This window comes from Colobus angolensis, unplaced genomic scaffold (assembly GCF_000951035.1).
Source record: "Colobus angolensis palliatus isolate OR3802 unplaced genomic scaffold, Cang.pa_1.0 Scaffold49, whole genome shotgun sequence".
Lineage (NCBI taxonomy): Eukaryota > Metazoa > Chordata > Mammalia > Primates > Cercopithecidae > Colobus > Colobus angolensis.
Window position 1 is genome coordinate 7,494,078 of NW_012118376.1, and position 15,674 is coordinate 7,509,751.

The following is a 15,674-nucleotide window of genomic DNA, read 5'->3' on the forward strand; positions in this document are numbered from 1 at the left end:
TTTTTTGTATTTTTTAGTAGAGACGGGGTTTCACCATGTTAGCCAGGATGGTCTCGATCTCCTGACCTCGTGATCCGCCCGTCTTTAAGTGGATTGTGACAAGATTATAAATGACATAAAAAATAACATTTTAAAATTTGGCCATAACTTTAAGAAACGGTTTGCCTATACAAATTTTTGTAATTTTTAAAAGATAATATATTCTACCCTCATATGGTCCTCAGAATTAAAGCATAATGAACAGGAAGAAAAAGAAAAAGAATGCAACTTAGTGCTAAGGCAGAACATCTTGTCAGAAGTAGTTAATGAAGGTAGAGTATATAATGAAAAGTGCAGAATTTCATAGGGCCAACAAGATAACAGTCTATATTTTTCACTTACACAGGTGAAGTGGATTTTGCAATTACCAGTTGCGTTAAATGCTCCAAATAAAACTCCTAAAATTGACACTATAAGGCGCCGCCTTAAGTTTTCCACGCTGAACTGTGCATTATTTTAAAATGGTTTTCTTAAATTTATTTTTTTAAAAACATAACACGAGGAAGGTGTTAAAACTGGTGTAATAGCTCAATAGAATAAATATTCCAGATTCGGGAGGGATGAAGAGGGAGATATTCAGAACCCTTCACCAGATTCTCCCCAACTTGATCATAGTGGATTAAAGATATATTTTGTGGATGTGGTTAGTCAATGACATCAGCTTGATGGATCTTTCTTTCTGCACCAAACCCCATTGAGTTATCTGGTCCCCTTGGCTGATGAAGAACCATTAGGTGAGGAGCACTGGCATCATCTAGAGTGATGTTCTTCAAATGATTGACCAACCACTCAGGTTGAGGAGCTGCAACAGCCTTGGGGCCCTCATAGACTCGCCAAACATTACAGGCACTGCACTTGCCAGTGTGCTGATGAAGAATCACTGAGAACTCCACCTCATCTCCTGCCTGTAGCTCAATGCCATCCTGAACTTCTTTCACACGGAAAAAGAGCTTCTGGCTATCTCCTACTTCATAGTTAATGAAGCCAAACTGATCTTTCACACATTCCACTGTGGCCCTATGCAGGGATGTGATGTTGTAAGCCATAGTTTGTGCATTTTGGCCCAGGACACACAATTGGAACTTGACGCTTTACCCTTTCTGCAGGCAATCCCTATTTTTGGCCATCCCAACGACACCAAATGGATAGACATCACCTTTCATATCGCCCCCCTCCACAATCTCAATCATTCCTCGGTACTCAGTCTGTGTTGGATCAACACTCCTCAGGGGGCGAATGACTTTGCCAGAGTAAATGGTGGGATCAGCTTCCTCAGTAATGCCATTCACTGAGTGTGTTTTGTTCACTTTTTCTGCACTGACTTTGTTGCCTTTGCCTTTGGACAAGCTATACTCGACCATGACCCCCAGTTCCAAGCTATCAACATCACCAGTGAACTCACTATAATGGAAAAAGTTTTCCTTATCATGATTGGCTGTTTCAATAAATCCAACATTTCAATTGTACATATACCTGAAGTTAATATGTAAACATATAAATTCATATAAATACATATACATATAAATTCATTTGCCAGTTTTTCATGGAAAGCTAAGACCTGTGCTTTGGTTCTAGATCAGCTGATAAGAGTTCTGTATGATCTTTCTGGAAAAAATCATATCTATAGTGAATAATCTATTATTTCTAGTTTTGGTTTCTTTCAAGTGACTCAACAACATAAAGACAGTTTTCATGCAAGCTGACTGTGGATGACTTGCAGATTGTTCATACATTTCCCCCTACATTATTTGATTGTCTTTCTCACATCTAATTTGAGAGTGAAGTTTTTGTGTATGTGTGGTTCAATTTTATGTATCTTTTCACAGCATTCAAATCAGTTTTTGTAGAAACAGTTTTTTAATTCACATGCTCTAAATTTATCTATTAAGTGAAAGCACTACTGGTGTAAGGACATAGGGCAACAAACATGGCTGATCCTTGGCAAGCTCATAACTCAAGGGAAGAAGTAGACACAGAGCGGCTTCCTAGCTGAGAGACTTCTCTATGCCATGGGCATGGAGCAGTAAGTTTTCTAGAGGAAATGGAGATCATAAGTAAATTTGGAGAGTCAGCTAAGTGGAGGTTGAATAAGGGAGCTTCTACTACATGTGTACCCGAGACATGTCACTATTCTAGCCCTCCAGAATCTCACAACGTATTGGGAATATGTCCTAGAAATGTGTCCCCATATACCTTACTCATAATCCACAGAGGTCTCCTCCCTTCAATCACTGTTGAGAACCAAGGGGTTCAACTTGCCTTATCCCCCAGATCATTTGAGGTGAACACCCCACCCACAGATAGCCGCCCATGCCTTGGAGTCTTTATGGAAAAGAAAAGTCAAGTCAATTATATTCCCCTAACAAGGAATTTACACTTAGGAAATAGAGAAACTCAACAAATTGGTGATGGGTGCTCGAATGAGAGGTCATGAAGTCAGGTTTGGATAGCTATAATGGGACCATTGGGGTTTTGAGAAAATGGAAGTACAGATGGACCAGGTAAAGAACAGTGGAAATCTAGATGAAATAGTTATGCAAAGAAATAGGCAATCCATAAGAGAGAGGGAAATGAAGTGTGGCTGGTCTTCAAGATTCCTGGCTTTCTCCCTTCCTGGATCTTATTTGTTTTGCATTTCCTGAATCTCTCTGAGACCTTGCTATAGTCTTGCCATTTGACATCCCTTTTAACTTGAGTTAGTTTGAATAGGTTTCTGGCCCTTGCAATTAAAAAAAAAATTAGATTAAGGGACAAGGTGAGAACAAGCTAGTGTTAAATTGTATGTTTCTATGCATTAAGAATTCCCAAGAGTTCAGAGAAGAGAAAGGTCAGTTGATATCTTAATTTTCTGCTCTTCTATTCCTCTAAACTTGGAAGGTAGGCTCAAATAATCCCTGCCATTAGCTCTGCCCAGCCCATTTCAAACATTGAACACTGCATTTACTCATCCTTGCCGCTTGGCCAGGATGATGGCTCAGCATTCCATCCTTCCCTCTGTTGTTCCCGCTCTGATTCTGTATTCTAGACAAGTATCTCCTGTCTCTGCCCTGTCCCCTGTGTCCACCAGTTTTAGTGTACTGGAAGTGAGATTTGCCTTTCTTCCTTCTTTGGAGCTTCCAAGACTGGCCCTACCTTTGAAGCTGCTCACGTGGCCAGTTCCAGCTACTGGCTGAGGCCTCTTCCCTGACGCCTTTCTCCCTACACTCCCTCTTTATTATTGGCTATAGGAACCTCTCTTAGTCACCCAAGCTATTTTCCAGGATCTTGCCTTTCCCTGTCCTTGTTCTTTTAATCATTATTATCTCAGGAATTTCACAGACAAGGTGGGATTTGGCTGGGCTTGGAAGGATAAGTGGATGTGGTTTGGCAGAGGGGCAGGAGAAATGCGGTCCAATTATAATGGTTTATACCAACTTCATTCTCATTGGCTTTTAGACTATGGCCCTGTTTTTAGTAAGAGCATGATATCATTGCCGTAGGAATGAAGAGCTATCTATTTGCCATTTTGCACAGGGGCAAATATATACGTTTCTTAGCTGTGACATGAAAATTTTTAAAGTCAGTACTTACACATAATGCCAAAACTTAATTCCATGAAAGGCCCAAGAAATGTATGAGTCATGTTTCCTGTAGTTGTGAGAAGTTGTGGGTTAAATGGATTAAGGAGCATCAGTAAGAATACTCTCAACCATTCCAGTTAAAAAAGGTAGCTATGCCTGTAATCCCAGCACTTTGGGAGGCCAAGGAGGGTGGATCACAAGATCAGGAGATTGAGACCATCCTGGCTAACACAGTGAAACCCAGTCTCTACTAAAAACATACAAAAAAATTAGCTGGCCGTGCTGGCGGGTGCCTGTAGTCCCAGCTACTCAGGAGACTGAGGCAGGAGAATGGTGCGAACCCAGGAGGCGGAGCTTGCGGTGAGCCAAGATTGCACCACTGCACTCCAGCCTGGGAGACAGAGCAAGACTCCGTCTCACAAAAAAAAAAAAAAAAAAAAAAAAGTAGCTATACTCAGCAGAAGACTCACTGATGGTAACATTACAACTGCCACTTTAACTTCTCAGGCTAAATAAAAAATATCTACCGGTCTACTATATCATCTGAAAGAGAATATCTAGTAACCTCTCTATATGGTATTCAGAATAAGTGAACTTTTTATGTAATTGAAAATTATTCCTTTAAGAGGTAAAATCTTTATTGGAAGTTATATCAGATTTTCTTGCTTTTGTCAAACAGAGAATGTTAAACTAAATTAATATTCCTAGGTGGCTCAAGGTCTCCCTAGACATTTTGTAACATCTGTTTGCCACAATTTCCACTGATGAGCAGGCCTAGGGTAGCTATGCTTTGAAGCATGTGACTCTCTTCCCAACTGATTGAATAAAAATGGGCACCTGTTTCAAAAGTAGGCAGTCCACAAACTGGTCAATGATCATTGACCTATAGTCTGGCTTAAAAAGTTGAGTTGGACAAATAGGATGCTCAGTAATTTAAGCCAAATATGGAAAGAGGTAAAGATTTGCAAGCTGAGCCTAAACAAAACCTCTGTGACATAAAGTCAGGACTGAAGAGTCCACGATGGTCTATAAGTAAGCAAAACTGTGAGGAAGCAGTCACTGTGGTAAAGCAGATAAAGTCAACTGAGGGAAGACTAAGGAGGTGATATGCAGAGATCTCTGTTCCTAAAAGCCAGAAGAATCTAGCTAGAATGAGGGCCCTTCCTTTAGCACCATGTGTAGACGTTCAGCCATCCTAAAGTGTTCAGGGCAGGGTAGCTAACATGGAGCGTCTCCAGTTTGCTCTTCTCTTTGGGCTGGGGCTACTTGTCCTTGGTAGTCTTCCAGGTTCCCATAAGTCCCCTCTCTTCACTCTTGGGACGTCTATTATTTCCCAAATCAACATTTCTAGGCTTTGCTCTGGCTCCTCTGTTTTGGCCGGTCAGTTGCCATTTTTCATCACTTTTTTCAGTTCCTCCTGTCCTAGGACTCCTGAGATTCTGGGTTTTGACATTATTGTGGACTGGCTTCTATAGCCTTCAGAGATCCTGTTGTCTTAGGTGTGTGCTGTTGTCTAGAAAAAGAATCAGTTGCCTCACGTCTTCTGTAACCTTCAAGGTTGAATCTTCCCAAAGTGAACCACTGCTCATTCCCAGAGGCCTTTGGGGCTATTTCAAGTTTGCAGCTGTTCTGGAGACTAGGGTTTACCAGATGTCAGAGAAATACCAATTGACTAATAATGTATTATGTTCTTTTCTTTTCTTTCCTCTTTTTTTTTTTTTTTTTTTTGGCAGCAAAAGCTTGCCTTTCAAGTCCCTTGCTTATTTTAAAGTTAGTTTGCCTTCCATGAGCTTAAACTATTTGAGCTGTGGGGGGTAAATGAGCTAAGATGTTTGTTGTGCTAAATTTCAGGGAAAAGTCAACCCAAATTAAAATTCGACCTCAGGTAATGAAAAAAATAAATATTGTTAGATAATTAAGAATGATAATAGTAGTGATTCTACCATGATATAGAAAATACCTGATCACAATATTAACAAACAAAATAGAACAATTATAAGGGAGAATTTTGAACTTTCCAAATGCCAGGTGAGCAAACATACTATTAGTAAATCTCTTACTGCCCATTTTCTTGAGAGATTGGAATACCTGAGCTCTGTCTAGCTTCTGGATTCCTGTGGGCCTTTTATATCTGGTAATCTGGAGATGAAACTAAGGGTCATAGCTTGGCCTAATAGCATGAGAAAGTAAAGCGACCCAACATCTTTAAAACACCAATCATTTTCCCCTCCATATGCTTTTAGAAAGAAAACATGGGACAAATTGGCTCCAAGCATAGCTTCCCACCTCCCCTTTCTCTGCCCCCGGTTTAGAAAAGAAGAAAACCAGCTCTCCCTGCAATGCTGCATCTTCCTGTGGAGCATTATTACCCTGAACTGTAAAAGACTTCCGGGTACCAAACAAAGAATTTAGACATGCATGCCTCCTGAGAGAGTCACAGGAAAGTAAATGAAAGGAAGGTTTGGGAGGAAATGTTAAAGATGTGGCACTGTTTCATTCAGGTGAGAAAGTCATGGTGAATTTCTGTGTCTCCATCCATCCATCCATTGATCTATCGATCCATCCATCCATCCATCCATCCATCCATCCATCCATCCATGCAGCTATGTAGCTTAGAATGAGAATTCAGAAGTAATGTTTGCTGAGGGATGTGTATTAACATGTGTATTTGAAATAATTTAGAAAACATAATAGAAAACTATGTCTATATGAAAGTAAGCCTGATTTGCTAATTAATTTGACAATGACAACAGCTTTGCCAATTATGTTATATGGTTGACATTTTCTGTAAATTGTGTGAGCCAAACATGCAGTTTCATTGCTTTTTTAAAGAGAAAATATTTAAACAATTTATAAGATTTAAATAAATGCAATTTCACTCCTTGCATTTATTTAAATGAATGATAAAGATGTCAGCTTAAAAATGTGGATGGGTGTAGAGTTTTCAAAAATAATTTTACCCTAGAAATACTAGAACAAAAGAATTGAGTACCATTGCTGTAAGAAATGGTTAAGGGAGCTATGGTATTTTGCTTGGGGAAGATGAAGAGAGGTGGGACTTGTGGAGGTGGTGGGGATGTGGGGGCTTGTTCTTAAACAATTCAACTAAGCAAGTGTTATAAACACTTTCTTTGTGCAGAGCACTAGACAAGGTGCTGTGGTCACACAGAGATGAGTAGATGCTGATGACATTGCCATGCCCTTAAACTAGGTAAATTTGTATCAAGAAAGATTTATGCTATACATCATTTTGAGAGGAGTAGGTGCTCTAATGAAATAAAAATGGGGTATCATAACGCCAAAAATGTTAATCTTGGGAGTGAACCATCTTCCTCGTAAAGAGGGCTAGACCAATGATGGGAAGCCCTGCATCAGTCTTTCAAAATAAGATCTGGCATATGCAAGAATGTTCACAGAAACACTATGCACATGCTCACAAACCAAACCAACCCAAATGTCCTATTCAGTAGAATGGATAGATAAATCACATATTTAAACAACAGAATACTGTAGAACAATAAAATCAAGAGTCAAGAAACTGCAACTACACACAATATGGATGAATCTTATAAACATAATGTTTAGTAACAAAAATGATATGAAAGGTCACCTACAAAACATAGAAAATTACCTCAAAAGGCCAAATCTAAGAACTATTAGTGTTCAAGAGGGAGTTGAGCAACACCAAGGGATAGAAAGCTTATTTAGAGATGTAATAACAGAAAAATTTCCAAAACTTGAGGAAGATATACATATCCAGGTACAAGAAGGTCAAAGAACACCAAACAGATTTGATCCAAATAAGACTAACCCAGGGCATATAATAATCAAATTTTCAAAGGTCAAGAACAAATAGAAAATTCTAAAAGCAGCATGAGAAAACAAGTAAATAACATATAAAGGAGTACCAATTCATCTGGCAACAGACTTCTCAACAGAAACCATACGGCCCATGAGGGAATCCTGAAATTAAAAAAAAAAAAAAGGTCATTTAAGAATACTGTATTCAGCAAAGTTATCCTTAAAATATAAAGGAGAGATAGGCTTTCCTAGACAAACAAAAACAGAGAATTCATCACCACCAGACCCATCTTAAGAGAAATGCTAAAGGAAATTCTTTAATCTGAAAGAAAAAAAACACTAATATTAAAAAAAAACCCACAAACATTTTAAAATATAAAACCTACTGGTAAAATTAAGTACATGGACAAACCCAGAATAGTCTAATACTATAATTTTGGTGTATAATACACTCATAACAGTAGTATGAAGTCCCCCATCAATCTATCAAAAACAGTAATACCTACAGAAACATGTTAAGAGACAGGTAACAAAAAAATATATAAATTGAGGCTGGATGCAGTGGTGTACGCTTGTAATCCTAGCACTTTGGGAGGCTGAGATAGGAGGATTGTTTGAGGCCAGGTATTTGAGACCAGCCTGGTCAACATAATGAAACCACATCTCTATAAAAATTAAAAATTAGCCAGGCATCCTGGCACACACCTGTAGTCTTAGCTACTCTGGAGACTGAGGCAGGAGGATCACTAGAGTTGTCTCAATGTACATATATATATATGTTCTTTTCTTTGTGATCTAAGACCAGTTGTCATCTCTTTAAAATAACTTATTTCGATGAGATGTTTTTTGTACACCTCACAGTAACTACAATGCAAAAATCTATAATAGATTCACTAAAATTAAAAAGCAACAAATTAAAACATACTACCAGAGGCAATTACTTAACCCCAAAGGAAGATGATGAGAAAGGAAGAAAGGAGTTACAAAGTAACCAGAAAAGAAGCAACAAAATAGCAGTAGTAAGTCCTTACTTATTAACAATAACACTGAATGTAAGTGAACTCAATTCTCCCATTAAAAGGCATAGGGTGGTTGAATGGATAAAGAAATAAGACCCAACCATATGCTGCCTACTAGAAGCCCATTTCACCTATAAAGACACACATAAACTGAAAGTAAAGGGGTGGAAAATGATATTCCATGCAACTGGAAACAAAAAAAGAGCAAGAGTAGTTATATTAAGTAAAAAACTACAAATTAAAGACTGTAAAAAGAGACAAAGGAGGTCATCATATGATGATAAAGAAGTCAATTCACCAAGAGGATATAACAATTATAACTATGTATGCACCCAACACTGGAGCTTCTAAGTATATAAAACAAATATAAATAGAACTAAAGGGAGAGATAGACTGCAATACAATAATGGTAGAAGACTTCTATATCTCACTTTCTATAATAGATCATCGAGACAGAAAGTCAACAAAGAAACATCAGAGTTAAACTATACACTAGACCAAATAGGCCTAACTAACATGTCCTGGACATTTCACCCAACTGCTGTGGAATACACATTCTTTTCATCAGCACAGGGACATTCTCCAGAATAGATCATATCTCATGCTACAAAACAAGTCTCAACAAATTCCCAAAGGTAGAAATCATACCAAGTATCTTTTCTGGCCACAGTGGAATAAAACTACAAATCAATAACAAGAGGAACATTGAAAACGTCATAAACACATAGAAATTAAACAACATGGTCCTGGACAACAAATGGGTCAATGAAGAAATTAAGAAGGAAATTAAATAATTTCTTGAGGCAAATAAAAACAGAAATACAACATACCAAAATCTATGGAACACAGCAAAAGCAGTGCTTTGAGGGTAGTTTATAGCTATATATGCTTATATCAATTAAGTAGAAAGACTTCAAATAAACAATCTAATGATGCTCCTTAAGGAACTATAAAAGCAAAAACAAACCAAACTCTGAATTAGCAGAAGGAAAGAAATAATAAAGATGAGAACAGAAATAAATGAAAATGAGACCAAAAAAAAAAAAAAAACCAATACAGAAGAAAAATGAAATGAAAGTTATTGTTTGGACAATATAAACAAAGCTGACAAACCTTTGGTTGGACTTTGGTTTTCAAGAAAAAAAGGGAGAAGACCCAAATGAATAACGTCAGAAATGAAGAAGACATAACAAAGGAGACGACAGAAATACAAAGAATCGCTAGAGACTATCATGAACAACTATATGCTAACAAATTGGAAAACGTGGAAGAAATGGATAAATTCCTGATCACATACAACCTACCAAGATTGAACCATGAAGAAATAGAAAACCTCAATAAATAAGTAATAGGTAATGAGATCAAGCCATAATTAAAAGTTTCCCATCAAAGAAAAGTCAAGGACCGGATGGCTTCACTGCTGAATTCTACCAAGCATTCAAAAAACCAAAGCCAAATCTACTCAAACTCTTCAAAAAAATTGATAAAGAAGAAATACTTTCAAACTCACCCTATAAGGCCAGAATTACTTTGATGCCAAAACCAGGCAGGGACACACACATGAAAAGAAAACTACAGGCCAATATCAGTGATGAACATAGATGCAAAAATTCTCAACAAAGTACTATCAAACTGAATTTAACCACACATTAAAAATATAATTCACCATGATCAAGAGGGATTCATCCCAGGGATGCAAGGATGGTTCACTATAAGCAAATTAATAAACATAATATATCACATTAACAGAACCAAGAGCAAAAGCCATATGATTACTTCAGTAGATGCCAGAAAACATTTGATAAAATTCAACATTCCTTTATTAAAAGTCATCATCAAATTGGGTATAGATGGAATATAAAACAAATTAATAAAGGCTGTATATGACAGACTCACAGCTAACAACATTGTATGGAAAGGGGAAAATTGGAAGGCCTTTCCTTCCTTTAAAATCTGGAACAAGACAAAGATGCCCACTTTCACCTCTTTTATTCGATATAACGCTGTAAATCCTGGCCAGAGTAATTAGGCAAGAGAACGAAATAAAGGGCATTCAAATTGGAATGAAGAAGTCAAATTAGCCTTGTTTGCAGATTACATGATCTTATATTTAGGAAAACCTAAAGACTCTACAAAAACTGTTAGAATTGATAAATGAATCCAGTAAAGTTTCAGGATGCAAAATCAATATTCAAAAATTGGTGGCATTTATAATACACTGAAAGCAAATAATCTGAAAAAGAAATCAAGAGAGCAACCCAGGCTGGGTGCGGTGGCTCATGCCTGTAATCCCAACGCTTTGGGAGGCTGAGGCAGGTGGATCACAAGGTCAGGAGATCAAGACCATCCTGGTTAACACAGTGAAACCCCATCTCTACTAAAAACACAAAAAAATAGCCAGGTGTAGTGGCGGATGCCTGTAGTCCCAGCTACTTGGCAGGCTGAGGCAGGAGAATGGCATGAATTCAGGAGGTGGAGCTTGCAGTGAGCTGAGATAGCACCACTGCACTCCAGCTTGGGAGACTAAGCGAGACTCTGTCTAGTCTCAAAAAAAAAAAAAAAGAGCAACCCCATTTACAATAAAAGAATACAAAATACCTAGAAATCAATCTAATAACGAAGTGAAAGATCTATGTAAGAAAAACTATAAAACAGTGATGACAGAAACTAAAGAGGATACAAAATAATAGATATTCCATGCTCATAAATTAAAAGAATTAATATTGTTAAAATGACAACAGTACCCAAGGCAATTTACAGATTCAGTGCAATCCCTATCAAAATACCAATGGCATCCTTCACAAAAATGAAAAAACATTCCTAAAATTGATATAGAACCACAAAAGACCCCAAAAAGCCAAAATAATCCTGAGCAAAAAGAAAGAAGCTGGAGGCATCACACTCTCTGACTTCAGAATTTATACAAAGCTATAGTAACCAAATCAGAATGGTACTGGCATAAAAACAGACACATAGACCAAGGAACAGAACAGAGAACCCAGATACAAATCCATAGGTTTACAACCAACTCATCTTCAACAAAGGCACCATGAACATGTAATGGGGAAAAGACAGTCTCTTCAATAAATGGTGCTGGGAAAACAGGGTGACTATATGCAGAAGAATGAGACTAGGCCCCTATCTCTCACCATATATAAAAATCAAATCAAACTGGTTTAAAAACTTAAATCTAAGACCTGAAACTAGTCTGAAAGTACTAGAAGAAAACATTGGGAAAATGCTCCGGTACATTGGTCTGGACAAATATTTTCTTGTGCAAGACCTCAAAACCATAGACAGCCAAAGCAGAAATAGATGAATGAGGTTACATCAAGCTATAAAGCTGCTGCACAGCAAATGAAACAATCAAAAGGGTGATGTGACAACCCACAGAGCAGGAGAAAATATTGGCAAACTACCCATCTGACAAGAAAGTAAAAACCAGAGTCTATAAGGGATACAAACAACTCGATAGCAAAGAAACAAATAATTCAATTTAAAAATGGGCAAAAGATCTGAGTAGACATTTCTCAGAAGAAGACGTACAAATGGCCAAGAGATACACAAAAAAATGCTCAATATCAAAAATCATTGGAAAAATCATTAAAACTACAATGAGATATCTCACTCCAGTTAAAATGGCTATTATCAAAAAGGCAGGCAATAATGGATGCTGGTGAGGATGCAGAGAAAGGAGAACCCTGTGCACTGTTGGTGGGAATGTAAATTAGCACAGCCACTATGGAGAACAGTATGAAGCGTCCTCAAAAAACTGAAAATGGAACCACCATATAATCCAGCAATGTCACTACTTGGTATATACCCAAAGGAAAGGAAATCAATGTATTAAAAAGACATCTGCATTCCCTATATATTGCAGCACTATTCACGATAGCCAAAATATGGAATCAACCTAAGTGTTCATCAGTGGACTAATGGATAAAGAAAATGTGGCATATATACACAATGAAATATTATTTACCCTTGAAAAAGAATGAAATCTTGCCATCTGCAGCAACATGGATGGAACTGGATGTCATTATGTTAAGTAAAATAAGCCAAGCACAGAAAGACAAAAATCATTCTCACTCTTACGCGGGAGCTAAAAAGTGAATCTCATGAAGAGAGAGAGTAGATTGGCGGTTACCAGAGGCTGGGAAGGGTAGGCAGGAGGGAGAGATGAAGAGAAGTTGAATAACGGGTACAAATGTATGTTTGATAGAGTAAATAAGATCTAGTTTTAGATAGATCAGTAGCTTGACTAGACTTTATAATATCTTTTTTATAAAGACACTTCTATAAAGCAATACAATGTCTGTTGTATATTTCAAAATAGCTAGAAGAGAAGAAGTCAAATGATTCCAGCAGAAAGAAAAGGCAAATATTTAAGGTGATGGATATTCCAAGTACACTGATTTAATCTTTGCCAACTATATGAATGTATTAAATTACCACATGTACCCCCAAACTATGTATATTTATTATGCATCAATAAACATTTTTCAATTAAAAAAAATAGAGCTGACTAGCCGTGAGTGGTGGCTCACGCCTGTAATCCCAGCACTTGGGAGGCTGAGGCGGGCGGATCACAGGTCAGGAGATTGAGACCACCCTGGCTAATACGGTGAAACCCCGTCTCTACTAAAAATACAAAAAATTAGCCAGGTGTGGTGGTGGGCGCCTGTAGTCCCAGCTACTGGGGAGGCTGAGGCAGGAGAATGGCGTGAACCCAGGAGGCGGAGCTTGCAGTGAGCGGAGATCGTGCCACTGCACTCCAGCCTGGGTGACAGAGCGAGACCGTCTCAAAAAAAAAAAAAAATTAATGGAGCTGACTATGATTTGTCTTTTTATGTACATATGTTACACATCAATAACATTTTTTAAAAATAACAAAATCTCATGGTGTTCTGATGTTAAGTTAGTCCTGGGTTGAAAGGATCATCCTGTTGGTCTGGATAACTGCACATAAAGTAAGAATAAAGACACCTCAGAAGTGGAAAGCCATTTTGAATAGAGTTTAGGATTTTGCAGTGCCCATTCAGAGTTCTGCTACTGCTGCTTCTACCTCATCAGTCACAGGCCATGGTCCTCCTCCATCTCCCCACCTCATCACTAGAGCTGTCAGACCTCTGGCTCTTATTCAAGCTGTGAAATGGCACACAATTCGAAACTTATTTACTGGGTCTGAGCCAAGGCCATATCCCATTCCTGCTCGTGCATCTCAGTTGGCTCAGCACAAACTTCCATTCCCTTCACTTTCAGTCAGGATCCAGATAAGCCAGGACAGAGCTGGAGCTCCAGTGGCCTGATTAGAAATCTTTCCATCCAAGCTTAAAGAGAGGGTTGGGAGTTTCAGCTCCTGACACCCAGTGGGTGGTTTCACAAGTTTTAGAGGGTGACTGTTCGGGTGATTGGCAGCGCAGGCAAAGAGGGAAAAGTCTTTTCTGTGAATGTCACAGGCAGGGTTGCAACGCGGTGTGAGCATGGAGCAGCCTGGCACAAAGCAGCGTTGAGAGTCCCCTGGCTGGCTGCCAGGATGATGTCAGATCCTGGATACTGCCCCATTCAGTCAAAGCCCTGCAGCCTGAAATGGCGCATGTCCCCGCGGGTCAGCTGGCCTGGAGAAAACAACACGCCCTCAACGTGACAGTCCCCACATTCTGCAGACTTAAAAGGGAAATCTTTTAGATTCTGCCTGGACTCCTGGGGATTGGCCCTGGCCTTGCCCTGGGGCTACAAAGAGGAAGAAAATATGGAAAGGACTGTGTGTAGCTGCGATGGATTCTTCAACTGATCAGAGGTGGTTTCCTGCCTGCGAGGAGTTGGTACCCTGAGCTTCTTGTTCCTTGGATCCCTCCTTTCCTCTGCTGCTGATGCCCCTGACACCTCACCCCCTCCCTATTGCTTCTCCTCACCCCACCTCACTCCCACGGATGTCTGCTTTTTTATTGTGAATTTCAGCTCCCTGCTTGTTTCACCTCCAGTTACTCAAAGGTTTGCCCCAGTGTTGCTCTCCCTTTAAAAGACTCCATTCCTAGGCCTCCCTGCTCCATTCTCTTATGCCCTTCCCTGGCTTTCTCAGATTTTCATTTTCATTTCCCTTTCCATTTCTATAAAGGCAGGATGCAGAGCAAGGCCAGCAGAGGGCAAAGAGCCCGAGAGTTGGGATCAGGAGATAGGAACGTGTTGGCGTGTGGCTCTGGACAAACCAAAGAGACTGTATCTGGTCATCCGTGTTCCCCACTGTTGGTGAGGCTGGGTCACCCAGGCCAGAACTCCAGTGCTGTGGGGTGTGCCAGTGTTGGTGCTGTGGTGGAAGCAAGGAATGGGACTCTGCCCTGACTTGTGCACACCTACCGAGTAACAAAATCTTTACCCCTCCCTCCCTCCTTCTCTCTCTCTCTCTCTATCACTTACACACACACACACACACACACACACAATCTTACCTAGAGGCTGAATCAGAATGTTTCTTAGGCTTGACTCACTTTAGCAGCTCCTTGCTGTCAGGTGTAACTCCACACCCCATTTTATTTTTCAAAATTTTGTGAAATGAAGACATTAATTCAAGGCTGATTTTCTTTTGCCACAGATGTCCACATAATTGTCGGATCCTCATACTGGTGAAGGTGGTCTGCTGTCCTTATCTCAAGGCAGACAAAGGGAATGACAGTTAGATCCTGGGAGACACGATAAGGCAAAGCGAATCAGAGATGTAGAGAGCAGAGCCTGGTGGAATTAGAAATAGAATTGCACTAGGGAAGAGCACTGGGTTACGTTTGGGTTTCTGCAGAATCCACTTGACCTGCTTCCTTATTGGTCCCTTGTGGCTACCACTAAGTTCTGTGCTCAAAGGGACAGTATTTTTCTGATTAGCCAAACCCTCTGCTTATATTTGCACCCAGATCCTTATATGATGTGATTAGTTCTCAGTTATCCTCCAGCATCAATTAATTAGGATAAGTATTTCTCACTTTCAGAACTATTTACACAGAGATGGGATTTTGTTTCAAAGTAGAAGGGCAAATGTAAATTGGAATATCTGTGTGAATACTCAAAATCCAAGTCAAAGAGAGTTCAAGTTTACTGTGGACTCAGGACTGCAATATGACCTAAGGATTAACTTTCTGTCAGAATATGCAGTATGTTGCTTTCTAGGAAGAAGAAGAGGAAGAAGGAGGAGGAGGAGGAAGAGGAGAAGAAGAAGAAGAAGAAGAAGAAGAAGAAGAAGAAGAAGAAGAAGAAGAAGAAGAAG

At 39.2% G+C, this 15,674-nt stretch overlaps 1 pseudogene across 1 annotated transcript; it reads right to left on the minus strand.

The window, feature by feature from the left end:
- Positions 1–83: 83 nt before the first annotated feature.
- Positions 84–1,493, minus strand: LOC105524201 (annotated as a pseudogene). The gene has a single exon (XR_001003714.1). The product of XR_001003714.1 is annotated as a cold shock domain-containing protein E1 pseudogene (transcript).
- Between the last annotated feature and the right edge of the window lie 14,181 nt (positions 1,494–15,674).